The sequence below is a fragment of the Manacus candei genome, unplaced genomic scaffold (assembly GCF_025592945.1).
Source record: "Manacus candei isolate 608988 ecotype Guabito, Panama unplaced genomic scaffold, ASM2559294v1 h1tg000037l, whole genome shotgun sequence".
NCBI lineage: Eukaryota > Metazoa > Chordata > Aves > Passeriformes > Pipridae > Manacus > Manacus candei.
The window spans coordinates 5,944,856-5,960,965 of NW_026138085.1; the positions used below are offsets into that span (position 1 = coordinate 5,944,856).

General features: G+C 38.3%; 1 protein-coding gene across 1 annotated transcript in view; it reads right to left on the bottom strand.

The window, feature by feature from the left end:
- Positions 1-15,090, bottom strand: part of TENM2 (teneurin transmembrane protein 2) — a 1,665,603-nt gene extending 1,650,513 nt beyond the window's left edge. The window contains exons 1-2 of the mRNA XM_051794292.1: positions 14,974-15,090; positions 8,579-8,716 (exon numbers count right to left, since the gene is read on the bottom strand). The gene's annotated coding sequence lies outside the window, so the exon portion shown is untranslated. The remainder of the gene's footprint in view (positions 1-8,578; positions 8,717-14,973) is intronic.
- Between the last annotated feature and the right edge of the window lie 1,020 nt (positions 15,091-16,110).

Below are 16,110 nucleotides of genomic sequence, written 5' to 3' on the forward strand. Positions count from 1 at the left end.
CAGACTGTAGAATCTCCATATCCAAAAAATAACATGATAAAAAGAAATCATCTAAAAACGTGTAAGGAATTGCAATAAGATTGCACCACAACTGGGAAATGGCATCTGATTTTGCTTTCAAATATAAACCCAGAGAAGTCACAAAACAGGTAACTCTCAACGTACGATAATTAGTCAGAATCCGTGGATGCTTCCTAGGCATGGATTTATTTTTGTTTAATGTGCAACTTCAGTGGCAGCCTTAAGTTTAAAAAAAAAAAAGGTTACTTTCTGTGCATTTTTAAAAGAAATAATGAATAATTCAATTTTAAAAATGGAAGCACAGAACAATTGACTCAATCTTTTCTTTTCACTGGATTATTTGTGCTGGTCTTTCTTTCCATAAGAGATAAACTTCTCTTTCTTTAAAGAACTAATACTTCTAGAAAAATTGCTTTTAATTACACAAAATCTCAAAACATTTTCCAAGGACAAAGCCTCATTTTCTGAAATGAGCTTGATGAAAAAAATAGGAAAAGACAAAAAAATGCATATAATTTGAATAAAATTTAAGAGCAATTTTGACCAAAGTGTTACAGACTACTAGCATTTTTCTTCCTATGAGCTGTTCTATTTACAGGAAGAAAAATGCTAGTCTGTTGAAGGATCTGAAGAAAAACAGGGGGGGAAAATCCCAACTTCTAAAAAAACTCAGAACTTTTAAGGAAAGCATTGTAGTCGATGGCATCATTTTCTTTGGCCTTCCCCTGCTCAGAGCCTGGGTGCTGTTAAAAAGGTTAACTGAGACAGAGGCAAATGTTTTCTTCCACAGTTCCTGATTGCTTCTCACCCTGCTTTATATTTTTCTTAATAAACCAACTAAAATCCATACTTTAGGATCCTATAGTATCATATCTTCTTTAGGATCTGATTTTGCTTTTGCTTTCTCTTGTTTTCCTTAATTTGCCACTATCAATTTATTGTTCCTTCTATTCAGTGTTTTAAGAGAGAGATGTCTCTCACTGGTCCTATAACTGCTGAAAGATAGGGTTCTTCCTTTTAAAGAAACACAAGAACTAAAAGTGATAATAAAAAAAAATCCCCCTCCCTCCAAATTATAAGCAAGTTTTTAAAGGTTTAAAAATCTTATTTCCAAAATAATAGCTTTGGTATTATTTCCTCTATTTTCCACTCTTTTTTTAATTTTCTTTTTTGGTGTTATGGTTCATGGTTTCAACTTCTCTGGAACTATGAGAAGAAAAAAAAATAAAACACTTAAAAAAATTAAAGCTGGTTCTTGAAAAATTGAATCAGCCTGGCAGTTGGAGCTTTATAAACAATATCAAATACTGCAAGGAAATACAAACTAGGGAAATAATTGTGAAAGAACATTAAAGACAAACTGCCTTCAAGGAGATAAATTTTGTCAGCAAAACCCAGAAGTCAAAGATGACCAACCAGTCCCTTCCTCTTTGCTCACATCCTGCACTCGTATCTTCATGGTTGTTCCTGGGATTTGCATGCTGGGCTAGTAAGCAAAAAACTACAGAACATGGTTCAAGATCCTATTTCTAACTCTGGCATTTTCTCTCTGTGTCTTCAAAAAATACTAATATACAGGTGAGACATTGATGAGATCTAAAAATTTTACCAAAAAATACCTTTGTTGACTTGGAGAATTTTACTTCCCTGACACTGGATATACAGGCATCTCATATTTGGGAAAAAGCTCACTGAAGGTTTATGCTTAAATATACTCTGCTCATGACTTTACTGGTACAGAACTCTTGATGACCTTAGGAAGAAAATGGAATATTAGAGAAATGACTAGCAAGAACTCTTAATAACACCTTCAACACAATGGTTTCTTCTACAAGGCACATGTGTTAGAAACACTGCTGGCAGGTTTCCCTTTGTCCATCATATTCCTGCTGCAGCCCAGATGTTTGCCTTTGTTCCACTCCAGTCAGAAAAATCATGACGTGTTTTCTGATTTCCTTGTGGCCAGAGCTGTGTAAGCACAGCTGGTCCAGCCCACTGCCTCAGAGCCTGCCTGGCACCAGATGGGAAGGAAAAATAACTGCAGAACTACATCTCAATGACTGCCAGTCACAATTTTGTTGCATCTTTGAGTGAGGAGCTGAAACACACTTTTGAACCTGTCTGGATCATCTGCAACACTTAAGATCCCCTAATGCAGGCCTGTGCCATCACAACCACACTGCACTCCTGCTGGTCAGCTGCACCATCCTCTTTCTATCCCATTAAACAGTGTTGCCTTCAGTCAGCACTTCGACATCAATAATGAACTTGAACCCCTGAGCTAAGAACCTCCAGTGAATCACGACTTTTAAAACGTAGGTGCTCAGCAATTTCTAAGAATCTTGAAGGGTACTCAAGGCAGTTACTTCTGAGCATGAGGCAGTTCAAGTCAGTGTTCAGATTTTAACACCTTATCCCTCATTTGGAGAACTCGTGTGGTGAGGAATCGTCATATCCCACTGCTGGAGCTGCAGGGGACCCTCAACACGTGATTGTCAGAGGCAGAAGCGAGGCCAGCACCCACTGGGGTCTCCTCTGCAGGGAACAGCCTCCCGTGTCCCACTGCATTCACTGACCTCTTAGCCCATGCAGTACATTCCAGGAAAGTCTTTGCTAAGTTTAATTTCAGGGGGAAACAGATCATTCTTTCAAGTCTCTCCATTCCTAAAATTTACTCTCTGTGTTAGAGGTATAATTCTCCTTTGCAGGTTTCCATGGGGCTGAACACATGCTCAGACTGAGAAGGAACACACCTCTGCTAAGGTCTGATTTTATTTTTTTCCTAGTGACACTCATGTGCTTAAATTAAATTCCGATGTTTGACTGTCAGAATTCAATCTATTAAAGAATACTGAGCAGAAATTGCATACTCATGTCATTAATGATAACTTTAAAAAGTAACACACTTTTGCATAGAAAAACAGTAAAATAATCAGCATTTTTTCTGGCTTAAAACCAAAACATGAGTCATCTCTCCTGTACTAGAAACAAATAAAACAATTAAAAGGGAAAACAGCTTTGCTTCTGGGAGAAATTATGACATTTTCTTAATCAAATTCATGAATTTTAATCAGTAAGTGCCTTAATGTGTGAAGGGAAAATGGCAATTTTCAGAGCTCTTCTCCCTGGAAGGATATTACATTATATCTTTTCCATTCTGAATGTCCCAGACATATTTTACAAGTGCCTACAGATACTTTTAAGTTAGGATTGAATTCTGTATTTAAATTGCAACTCATCTCCAGTTTCAGGTCATTGAGATACAAAAGGTCATGATATTTGCCTTTCATTTTTCTTCTCTCAGAATACTAAAAGTTGAGACTATAAAGAATGCTGTATGAAATATAATTTCTTGCCAATTGTATGAAGAATATACAGTGATTAAGTAAGTAGTTTGACCTGAGTTGTTTAATCCTATTCACCTAGGATCACCTTGAAAAATTTGGCTTCTCAATGCAAGTATGAATATTTTAAAGAATACAGGAAAAGATTCAAGGTGAAAAAAGGCCACAAAAAGTGAAAATCTGCTCCATCTTTAGGTCAAAAACATTGTCTCTGAATAAAAACAATGAAAAAATATAAGTGACTTTTATTTTACATTCAGGAGAGAATATATTATTTTCAATGTGGGACCTAAGAATATAAAATCTGATAAAAAAGGATCTGGACTACAGATGGACTCTCTCCTCCCACCCCCAAAAACTTGCAAGGAAGTTTTGGAATAAAGCTTTCAATCCTAATTACACAGAACCTCTTTTTCCTGTCCTACTAGTGAAGAAAGTAGACCAAGTCAGTAGATCTTGCATCTACTTTAAGTCTCTAACATTTCCAGATGGATGTGAAGAGGTCACAGTGCAAATGACAGTCAGAGCCAGCATTTCTGCTGAAATTATGAGATTCCCCAATTTGTAGGAACTGAAATGGACCATTATCATCATCCAGTCTGACCTCCTGCATATTGACAACCATAGGTTTTTACCAATTTATTCCTGAAGTGAGCCCATAATATCTATTTCAGCTACCTTATATCTTCTGAAATATGCCCATTTTGATTTGGGGACATTAAGGAATGGATTTTCTGTCTCATTTCTCAGTAAACTTTTTGTCAGTTAAATCAGTCTCACTATTAAAATGTAATGCCTCAGCTCTAGGACAACATCAACTCCCCCGTTTTCCCTGTACTCTCAGAACATTGTCACAGCTTTGCACATCACTTTTGCCAAGCACATATTTATGTCTCAAAGCAAAGGCTGCCTTTTAGCATCCAACTGCAGGGATTCCACAGACTCAGAATAGCCCATAAAAGTTACTGTAACAGAAAGTGCAAGCACAGTTACTGCACAATTAACTGCTCGGTATATTCAGGCTCAGAAATGCAGCTCTGAGGGTCAGCTGCCATGGGGACAGCGTTGCCTCGTGTCACCTATTCACCTTCTTTCCCTTTGGTGGTGCCAGGGGCTCAAGGTATATCTGGAGGCTTCATTATATGGAGCAATACACAGATACATCCCAAAAGTATGATCTTGTCTCAAAGTACCGGCACTAACTGCTCCCATCAGACCTCCAGTGACCCACACCAGCTCTCTGCTGGAGATCACAGAATCCTAGAATCAATGAGGTGGAAAAAGACCTCCAATATCATCAAGTTCAACCTTTGAACAAATACCATAGTGCCCACTAAACCATGTCATGAAGTGACACATCTCCTCATCTTTTAAATACCTCCAGGGATGGTGACTCCACCACCTCCCCAGGTATCTTGTTCCAATGCTTGACCACTCTTACAGTGACAAAACTTCTAATTCCAACTGAACCTCCCCTGGTGCAGCTTGAGGCCATTTCCCCTTGTCCTGTCCCTGGTTGGCTGGGAGAAGAGGTCAATCCCCACCTTGCTACAACCTCCTTTCAGGTAATTGTAGAGAATTATAAGGTCTCCCCAGAGCCTCCTTTTCTCCAGGGTAAACACCCTCACTACCCTCAACCACTCCTCATAGGACTTATGTTCCAGATCCTTCACTAGCTTCATTGTCCTACTCCCCAGCACCTCAACAACCAGTTCAAGTGGTAGAAGACACCTCATCCTCCAAAAACTGAACACGGGAAAGTGTGTTTGTGTTTTTCCAGGGCAAATTTCACATACTGCTTTGCATCATTCTCCTAACGCTCCTACACGAGTACATTGACAGCAGCTCAGAGATGTGACTCTTGTTCACCTCGTCCCCTCAGGTGTGCTGGCAGGCTACAAGGCAGTGACTGAACTGGTTGAGCTTCCCCTCTTTTCCTTTCTTCTTTGCCTAGAACACCACCTCAGAGGTCAGAGAACAGCCCCAGAAGGAAGGAAGAGAGGGGAGGCCACTGGCAAGAGGGAAGGGGCAGCACAGGAACGTCTGGCTGTGCACAGGGACAGGGTCTCCAACACCTTCCCTCTGGCAGCAGAACTGTGGGGTAGGTGAGACTCAGCCCAGCTCACTCACAGGTACCCATGGGGACAAACTGATGGGAACAGGAGTGTGACACCCCCTTGTACACCACCTTGACACTCCCTTGTACTCTCTGGGGCCAAATTAACCCCAAGCCCAGTGTGGGCAGTCATGAAACAGTCACAACCCAACAATTCCATGATGAACCTCCTGAGTGCCCTATGAGGAGCACACCGAGCTGTGCTCACCAGCAGGTAAGGCCTCTCTATTTACACGGCTGTGGATCTCCAAAGATAAAAAAAAAAAAAAAGGCAAACCAGTTAATCTGCTTCCTTTGAAGAGATAAAGTATTCAGCAAGTTGATAGAGCTTTCAGCTGCAACTCTCTTGCTTCCTCACTCTCAAGCCTAATGGCTCATCAGGATGCAGCTTGCCAAGTCTGCTTCTTTTCCTCCTCCCCCATCAGTTCCGCTGTCCTTTTCAGCATCCAGGGTTTTAAAGAATTTCTGCTTACAAGGTTTATAGGCAAGACACTCATATGTCTGCATGATGCTGCATCACATTACTGATTTTTAATCCCAAATCGGTATCTTCTCACTTTTAAATAGATGTATCTTTACTGGCTATTTGTTTTGTAAAATTTAAATCTGACTCAGTGCTGTGACTGCTACCTAATGCCTCCAACTGCTGCAAACCACTTCAATCTCTTTCTGTAAACATCACCTACAAAAATCTATTTAACTTCCCTGAATATAGTATCCAACTGTATTGTGTATTTGTGATCATACTCTTATGCAGAAGTCACATTTTATTACCATTAAAATCTTGTTGGGGAGGATTAATTTCAATTTGTTGAAATTTAGCTTCTGTGCTAGAAAACAGGGAAGAAAGATGGAAAGCAAGAGTGTGATGGACTTATTTTCCAGGGTGCTTGTCTGCATTCATGCTGAGGGAATTAAATGGATTTACTTCCTCAAAGAGGAGTTAGAAGGGAGTTAAAGATAAAAGGCAGAAGATTAGTTTGACACTGAAGGACTGAGAAGCCTTTTTTAAACTGTATTTAGGAAAAAGAGAAAAACATAAAGCCTAGCTTATGCCAAACCTTCCTCCCACTCTCGGCTCCACTGTAGGTTATATAGGTAGATTTTCAAGTAATTTATTATTGAAAAAAAAAAGACTATTCATTTGTTTTCTGTTAAAGAGATAGAAAACATAAATAACTCTCTGTTCTTTCACTTTGAAGTGTCAGGTGTCACTTTGCAGTGCAAAGTTTATTAGCCTTAACAGTCTTTTTCTTCTTTTGCTTTGTGCTACTGCTCTTTTTATCATGTGTCACATTTATGGAAATCTTAACTAACATTTCAGAGTGCCCTGTTTATACCACAGATGGTGTATTTTTAATTTATAAATTTATTTTTATTTACTGTTTTCTCTTTTCTGACTCAGAAATTTAATGAGCTCTCCCACACCTCATACCCAGGGGAAGTAAGAAGACTGAGTAGGGCACATAGGAAGCAGTAGCTGATTTTGTACCTGTTAAATGTGAAATATGCTATTTAGAACAGAGAAATTGGAGCCTGTGGCCACTGTAAAAATGCTCAAAGTGATGAGGAGATGCCTTTAGTTGTGGGGAAGAGTAACTTTTTCATAGTCATCCTACTAAACTGAACAGGAATTTCTGCATAAAAACTGAGTGACTACTAGAGAGTAACGTACCATAGAATCACAGAATGGTTTGGGTTGGAAGGGACAATAAATACAATCTCACTCCAACCTCTCTGTTGTGGGGAGGGACACCTTCCACTAGACCAGGTTGCTCCAAGCCCTGTCCAACCTGGCCTTGATGGGGCACCCACAGCTTCTCTGGGCAACCCATGCCAGGGCCTCACCACCCTCTATGATATACTTTCATAACATTCACCATGTTAGCTCTGTTTTACATGTAGAATATATATTACCTACATACATTTTAGCAATTTTGTCACTGCAGTAATATTTTTTCTGCTTTTGGTTGCAGAATCGTTGATAGCAAACGTATTGTGGCAGAAAAACTGTGAAGCTCTGGAGAATCTACTCTGCTCATATTAATACCTCAGCTGGGGAAGGGTATCTTCTGTATTACACAGTTAACTTTGCAGCTATTTCCATTTCCCCCCATGGCATCAAAGAAGTCAATAAGCAATTGATAAATCCTCTGTCACCCTGGGCAACTAATGGGAGTTACACAGCACTGACTGCATCAATTCTTGTGTATGTGAAAAGCAAAAAATCGATTTCACAAACTTACTGTGCCTATTGATTCAGTGCCTGTCCCCCTGGCCATTCCCATTTAATGCTTTTGTGAGGTCATTGAAAAAAATTTCAAGACTGTCAAATAAAATCTGTTTGTTCAGAGCTTTATCTGTTACATTATTTGCAAGTATTTTTAGCCTCAGCAATATTTTTTCAGGCTGAGCTTTAGGCTTGCAGGATTTTCATCATCTACAAAGTAAGCATAAACAAACTGACCCAACCAACCATTAAGTGGAGGTGTTTTGAAGGTTCAGGGTCCTTTTAAGAAAGCCAAAATTCCACCTACAAAAATCCTTCCTGAGACTTCACAGGCTAGAGACGAGTCTAGAGGCAAATCAAAGTACTTGTGGATCTAACCAATTTGCATCTGCATGCATCTGATTGGCAGCTGAATACCAGGAACATCCATAAAAATGGTTAGTCCAAGCAGCCAGATTTGTTCCCAGGACTGAATGACTGGCAGAGGATCACAGAGACAAATGCAACAGAAGTAAACTGAATGTACAAAAGAACAGCAGCTTTTTTGGGAAATTTGTCCTCATGCACCTGTAGCTCACAGCTCATCACCCACGTTTGTGAAGACACAATAGGTAGAACAGCAAGGAAAAGTTACTTTTCTATTTTTTATTTTTAGATATTAACTCAATTTAAAAAAAAAAAAATAATGCTGAATGGGAAGTCATTTGCTTCTGCATCCTCTTTAGCTTCATCCTGTTTCAGGCCTAAGACCAGCAAAGTTGATCCCTCTATACACAAATGCCTCAGACAAATCTAAAGGTGCTTTAAGGTCTCTGGATGCATAAAACATGATCTAAATGACCTTCCCCCACCCCCAGGCCATCCTACCTTTGCTTCCTGAGGAAGACACCAGTCTCTGATAAGAAGACTTCGCTGGGTCTGAACACACATCAGGTCACACAGTCTCCAAAAACCCTCTTGGTTCAGCATCTCTCCGGGGTTTAAATTGTCTGCGCTCGGTGTGTTCTGAGAAACAAAAAAGTAACAGCTTTTCAACAGAGTCTGCTTTTTGTTGCCTGTAGAATGCAATGAGATCCTCTGAAAAATTAATTAAAAATCAGGAACAGTGGTGTTTATAAATACGTGGTAAGTACTGAGGTAAACTTTAATATGTGAATTAAAGCACAAAGAAATCAGAAATAATGAAAAAAAAATTCCAATTGCTTAACTGATATCAGAAACACCAAATGCATATATCAAAATACTGTGAGAGAATGATAAAAGTAATTGTTAATAGGAACTAACAAACTGAAATTTAACAGGATGACTTGTCAGTTTGATATCCACCAAGTCAATGATCCCATATCTGAGTAAGGACAACTAATTATTTAAGCAATGTTGTTGTGGTGACAGTGTCAATTCCATAAAATGTTTCCATTTTTCATTTGACAGAATAAAGGATCCCTCTTTTTTCTAGCAATGACTGCCCTTGAACACTGAGAAAATGTTCTCCGCAGTGTTTCTAAAGAAACAATAAATAAATAAAGAAGTAGCTACTCTTTCCTTATTTTGGTTAATAGTTGCACTTTAATATCCACTGAAAAATTTATAAAATAATATTTAACTGCTTGTTAAGTACTTATTGGAAAACACTGACTTGCTTCTAGACAGATCTTTTTTCTTATATTAGAATGAAAACATAAATAATCATGACAATAAAGCAAAAACAGAGATTTTACAATTACAGATCTGAACAAGACAATAAGTGCTGAAAAAGTTGAAAACTATGACAGTTTTAAAGTTTATCTAGAGATGAAGAAGCTTCATTCTTTCCTAAATTGTTTTGATATTTTTACAAATAAAATTACTATTTCCATATAGTTCTTTTCTCTGCAACTGTCCTTGTTCTGTAACTTACCATTCCTACTGTGAATATATGACTTCTATTAGTTTATAGATGTGTAATTTTCATAACATTACAAATAACAGCTGCATAAAATTCTGTTTCACTTTTATAAAGAACTTGCAAGAGCCTATTTTACTTTAATAAAAAAATGTAATCTGCTAATTTCATGGTCATGTGTGATAAACATACTGAAAAACACAAAAATATGTAGCTGTTACTTTTCTATATCTTTTCAAACAGACTACAAGCATCAGGATATAAAAAGGAAGACATAAGCTTTACAAACATAAAGAGTATTAGAAATAAAATAGAGAGGTAGGTAAAAGATGGCTATTATGTGGGAGGCAGCTCCTTCTTCTCTCATTCCAGAATTAAACAAATAAAGCTTACAAAGTAGTATATTAATTAATCAGGTTTATCAGCAACCTCACTGCTACCAAATTCTGAGCTGTGAGGAAATTGCACCAACTCATTTCAAATTATCATCCTACCTCCAACAGGAAAACAGTGTTGTACTGCCAAGTACAATACAAGGTTTAAGTCTTTTTGAACTACACAACACCTTGACCATTCCTAAAAATCAGAACACAATCCAGAGCAGGACCATGAGGTCATGGCCTCAGCAGACACAAACCGGCATCACTGGCTCGATGACAAGAAAATTAACATGAGGCTGTATTGTGCCATCTTGAATTTACAACAACTCAAAACAACCAGTTGGTGTGCTTAGGGGTCATACATTTTGGAGTTATTTACCACTGAAAAACAATGACTGGTAAGAATTTTAGGACTAAGCCCACACCTTTAGTGGCATTTAAAGCCCTTGCTCCCACTGAAATGAATCTCCTCCAAAAAGGATTAAAATGCTCAAGAAACAGTCAGATAATTGGAAAATAATTACATGCTAAAACTCTACCAAGAACAAAGAAAAAGTATGTTACACCTATCATGTAATTCACTCACAGTACAAAAGAAATTACATTTTAATGGTATTACAAATATTACATTTATTCAGTGTGTATGATTTATTATTAAAACAGTAAATGAAATATTCTGTTTAATCAAATGCACTCGAAGTAACTTCCTTGGTTGAAAATGTAAAACCCAGTGTTCTTTTTAGCTCTCCACAGAGATTCTCTCACAGACATGGACTGTGCCCCTACTCTGTGGTGAGTTCTGTACGTTCTGTATGGTAACACTTCCCCCCCTGGGGAAAGGTTCACTCTGCTGCTTCAGCCCCCCGATCCAGCTCTGCAATGGATCTAATCTGAATCCCACCAAACTGAGCAGAAGCATCTGGACTGATTTCTCTGAGCTGGGGACCCTCCCTCTCCAAACAGTGAGCAGGAATACGAGTACCCATTAAAATGTTGATTTGGACACCACTGATTCTGGAGCTGAAGTAGCTCAGTGGTCTTAAGAACCAACTCAAACTTTTTTTTTTTAATTTCAGAAGCCTATGTTTTCTAATAAAGAACTGTGTACATGCAATAGTAAAAATAGTTGATAAAACTCTTTATTCACAAATCTCCATTAACAATTTGAAGAATCTCTGAGAATAAATGCAACTCTCGGATAATTTTTTTCATCTCTGGAGTAATTTTCCAACAGCACTGATGTCATGGAATAAGGGAGAGAAATTTTGTTGACTATTGGTGAATTTCACGGGTATTTAAACACTCATTTTGGCAGTTGTTTGATTTGTTCACTTTTTTCCACCAAGATCCTTTTTCATGACTTACATGCTTTGCATGTGCACCTCAGCCAGATCCAAGGAGCCTGCCAGGAACAGCAGGAACAGCTCAGCCACGCCACTGTGGCATCCTAAATGAGATACCTTTGGGGCAGCAGCTCAGGCAGATCATGCTCTTACAGGTCTAACACATCTAACAAGCTGTTCAAAGGTGGTGCAGGGAATTGTGGCCATGCCATGTGCACAGTTATTCTTGGATGGGCTGCTCCTGCCAGTGTTACCTTGGTTTAACACTCCCTTTGCCACAAATGTCTGTTAATTTATTCCTTTCACTCACATTTTCCCTCCTCTGTCTTTCCTTGGACTTCAGCTGAGTCCAGCCCACGTAGCAATTATTGATTTTCTGGCCATTTTTCTATCTACAAAGTCTCTGCATGGATACATTTTACATTGTGAAAGAAGTCTTCTTGATGTATGAACAGAAAATGAGAACTTTCAGTTCTAGTTGAAAACCTTATCAACATAAGATGTTGAATTATCATTCAACTGTTACAAAAGTTCTAGTAAACATCTGTAAAAGCTTGTTTTAAATTATCTTTGTACCTTTCAATAGTGCATTCAGTAAAAGTAAAGGCATACTGTACAAATCTCAAAAAAACCCAAGACAACAAAAACCCCAATGCAGAACCTCAAAAAACAAACCACATTTAAGGGCTTCTCCTTCTCAGTAAAAACTTTTCTAGGGATTTGGGGTTTAAATACATTAACTACTGGCTACTTCACTGGATATACTTTGTCAGCAATTTAAGATTCTGTTGCCTTAGAAGGAATGTAAGAGAAATGGATTGTTGGAGAGTTAATTTCAAAAACAAAATGAAAAACTGGTATAAGTGAAATGAAAACTCCAAAGAACTAGAGAATAAAAAAGTAAGCAGATACCTTAATACATAGTTTATTACAATGAATATTTTCCAAATGAAAGATTCAGAGTATTAATGTTTTATTATTGTGGGAATAGCTAGGTGTAAATCAAAAGAATGAGCCACTGCATCCACATCAAGTAGGTTAATTTTCCACTAAAATAATTCCAAGAGCATTATGAAGTCTGACTGTGTTAATGACTATTCAGTTCTCAGACTGTTCAGCTTACAGGTAGGTTGTTGTTTAGTCCACCTGTATATTGATTTTATATGGTGCTTGCCATGGTTCACAGTACTCCCCAATAAAGCCACAAATGTCTCATTGGCACATTTCATCTCACCTGTATCAGCTCTTGAATGAGGAAGTTGCTCCTTTTTACTACCCAGTCATTCCTATTTTCCCTTCTCTCGTATTCTATTAAACAAAGGCAGAAAATTCAAATACTGCCATATACCCTTCTCTCCCTGAGTTCCAAAATCCACTTCATCCTGCCACAGAAATCGTCTACCACACTTCATTTTCTAGTCCACCCTTTAGACTCACTGTACTGCAGCTGTCAAGGCCCTCCTGGCTAAGGTCTCATGCTGCAGGAACTAGAGGAACAGTACCCAAATTTAAATCCAAATACTTAGTGGGTAAACAAAACTCATTCAGTCTAACAACGAATATAACAGTTCTTTAAGTACTCTGTAAAATAGTCTTTCACGGACCGACCATCACTGGAATGGAAATTTTCCCTGGAAGGAAAAATAGACACTTTTCTTTCCCATATCCAGAGCTGTACTGAGGTGAAATTTCAGCCCTCATTATAAACATTAAGTCCTACATTATAATAAAGCAAAACATCTTCCCCTACAGCTTCAGCAAGAGCTATTGAGACTGCCTGGGAACTGACAACCCCCATTCCATCCCATCACATGCCATCTGAATGGTTCTGGGCTCCTCCAGCTGGATTATCTAACTCTCATCAAAGCAACCATGCAACCAAAGCCTACCCAGTTGAATTTTGACATCTCTTATTACCAGGCCAAAGACAAAGATAAATACTAAAGTAAAGTATATTGGAAAAAGGCATCTCAGCTAAATATATTGAAAAGAAATGTAAATGTTATTTTCCCTCTACTGAACCAGGTGATTACAGTTCCACCGAACTCAGAGAGGCAGCACCCAGTGTTGGGTCATCATTCCAAAATATCCCTTTAGTGATGTAAGTCATGTAGCAGTGATCTGATGAAAAACTGCTGACATTTAGGTTATAAACTAACCAGTATGTTAATTCAAGAGGTGAAGTTCACCAGAGCTTACCTGAATTCTAAATAGTTCCAATCAGCTATAAGGGACTAAAGGCCAAATGGACAGCAGATTGTGCTATCACCTACTTGCCTGTGATTAAATCTGTGGTCATTAGTTTCACCTAGAAAAACAATCAAGTTTGCTGCTCCTCTGCATTTGCTTGCATGGGAAAGGATGGCAAACCAGACCCTGGGGTTTATTTTACATATGGCACTTGAACCACGTGATCAATGATAGAGAGAAATCGTTCTGTCACAGCTGCTACACCTGTCTGCCTGCTCTGGTAGGAGGCACCTTACTTTCTACATGTTGGATATTTGTCCTCCTATAGAAAGGAATGACAATCCTTACTCTTGTAAACACAAAAAGAGAACCTATATGAGATATGAGGTGTAAATATATTGATCTTATCCCCAGAAACTGATCTTTTTCCTCTAGTCAATCCTTCCTTTCCCCATCTATAGAGGTAACAATATTTTTTCTTTCCTATTTATTCTCTTACCTCCTCTTCTTTCATTGATCTCAGTCCATTTTTCCTTTCCTTGTATAAAACCCCTTTTCTCTCTCTCTCTCTCCACTTTAGCATAGTCAGGCTCTTCATCAATTTAGCTTCAGTGATACATAAGTCTGAAAAACTGGTAACCACAGATGGCTATGCTTTGGTTTCCACAATAAGAGAGGGTCTCCCAGGCCTCATTTTGAAAGGATCTTTCTTAATGAATTTTGCAGCTTATGGTTTTCATGCAGGGCTTTCCTTTCACTGTTATAACAAATGCTTGTCAGTAAGGGGAATTTGCCACTGAATCCTTGATAATGTCCTTTATTCTGCAGTTCTCTACAGATTCAGAGTAATCCAGTTCTGTATTTGTTCAGTTAATGCTACGATGCATTTCATGCTGGTCATCCAGTCATCTTAAGTTCCTCAATGAAATAACAGGAGCTTAAATAATTTTCTATTGCTTTTTGTTATTTGAATATTTATAAATGTACGATAAAGACTTAATTCTGCTTGCTCAGTACTGTGAAAACTGTTTTCTTTACATGATATCAATGCCATAATTTCTGCAGTTTTAAAAAATATCCTAGAACTGTAGCTGTCATGGTTCAGCCTAAAGTCGTGGGAGAAAACAAGAGGTACATGCACATTTTGCATAAAAATTAAACTAACAGATTTCATCCATTTATTGAAATGGGTGAATAACTATTTGCCAGATGGCAGAGCTTGGTGAGGTTTTGCTTGACTAATGAGTTAGTGTTTGTGAACTTCCAGGAATAAGGTAAATTTTGCATATATTTATGTTTTATTTACTTATTAAAGGCTGAGAGAACCCCTGAGCACATTCTGGCTTGAGTCTGTTCCCCAGCACAGGGCACAACTGTTGAAGTTACCTGCAACCAACACCGTGTTCACTGTCAGACCTTGTACTGTTCCAAGAGGCTCCCACGAGAGCTGTGCCTATGAGGACTTACCCAAATTATACTGAAGTCAGTAGCAGCACTTCCAGCGATTGTGACAAGTTCTGTGGCAGTTCCATGATGAAATTAAGCAACCCTCTGCCACCTCTTTTGTGATCTATGTCACAGAACTGGTTATGACTTCACTGTGCCTCCCAGTGACAAATAGCTCTTCAGGAACAACAAAAACAGGTTCTTACAACTGAGCTACAGAGTAAAGTTTCAGCAAAGTAATACATAAGCCAGAAAGGAGATTTGTGACTTTGAGTTTCAAGTTAAGATATAGCAGGGCACTTTCACCTTATAAGGTTGCTTCTGTGTGCCATTGATTTTACAGTTTATTATTAAAGTGTCTTACAAGAGAAATGGCAACCAGATTTGACACTGGGAGACATATTAATGGCATGAAACCTTAGAAAAATGGGCACTCTGGTAGTTATTAATCAGACCGAGCTACTGCATGAGCCTCCCCTTGCTCCCCTTTGCTTTGACAAAGAAGCAAATCCTCTGGTATCCTCCAACTCATTTGAACTGTATCACAACTGCAGATTTCCCTTCTGCTCATGAAACAAACTCCTTCTTCAAGAACTGTCACCCTGGTTTCCAAGCAGTACTTACTACTTTATGACTCTACAATAGCATAATACATTAAAAAGTAATAAAAGCTTGTTCTTCTCTTGAAAAAAAAAAATACAAAAACTTATGTTCCTACAGTGAGCTGTGATTAGTTCTAATCTGGTTCTCTGGAGGAGGAGGACATGGCATTTAAGCCATTGAGCCCCTCTGTTCGAAAAGGCTTATTCCTAATAGCATTGAGAAGAAAAATTGATTCTTTTGATCTTGTATTTTAATCTTAAATTTTAATTTGAACCATAAAACTTTAATAGCTGTCCTCTAAGTTTCAAAGAGAACAGCACTGAGTATTTTCTCCACACTGCATATTACACATGTAAAGCCAGGTTCCTTTGTATCTGTGAGAACTGTGAGGGCTGCTTATTAAATTAGTAATGACCAGCAGTCGATGGCTTTCAACCCCTCTGAGTGTGTGTTGTGTCTTAAGCCAAGAAAAAGAAGATCACTGTTGTCCATGTAGAGTTTTTATTTGCATAAGCATGGTGGCATTTTAAAATCATTATGCAATAATGCTTCATA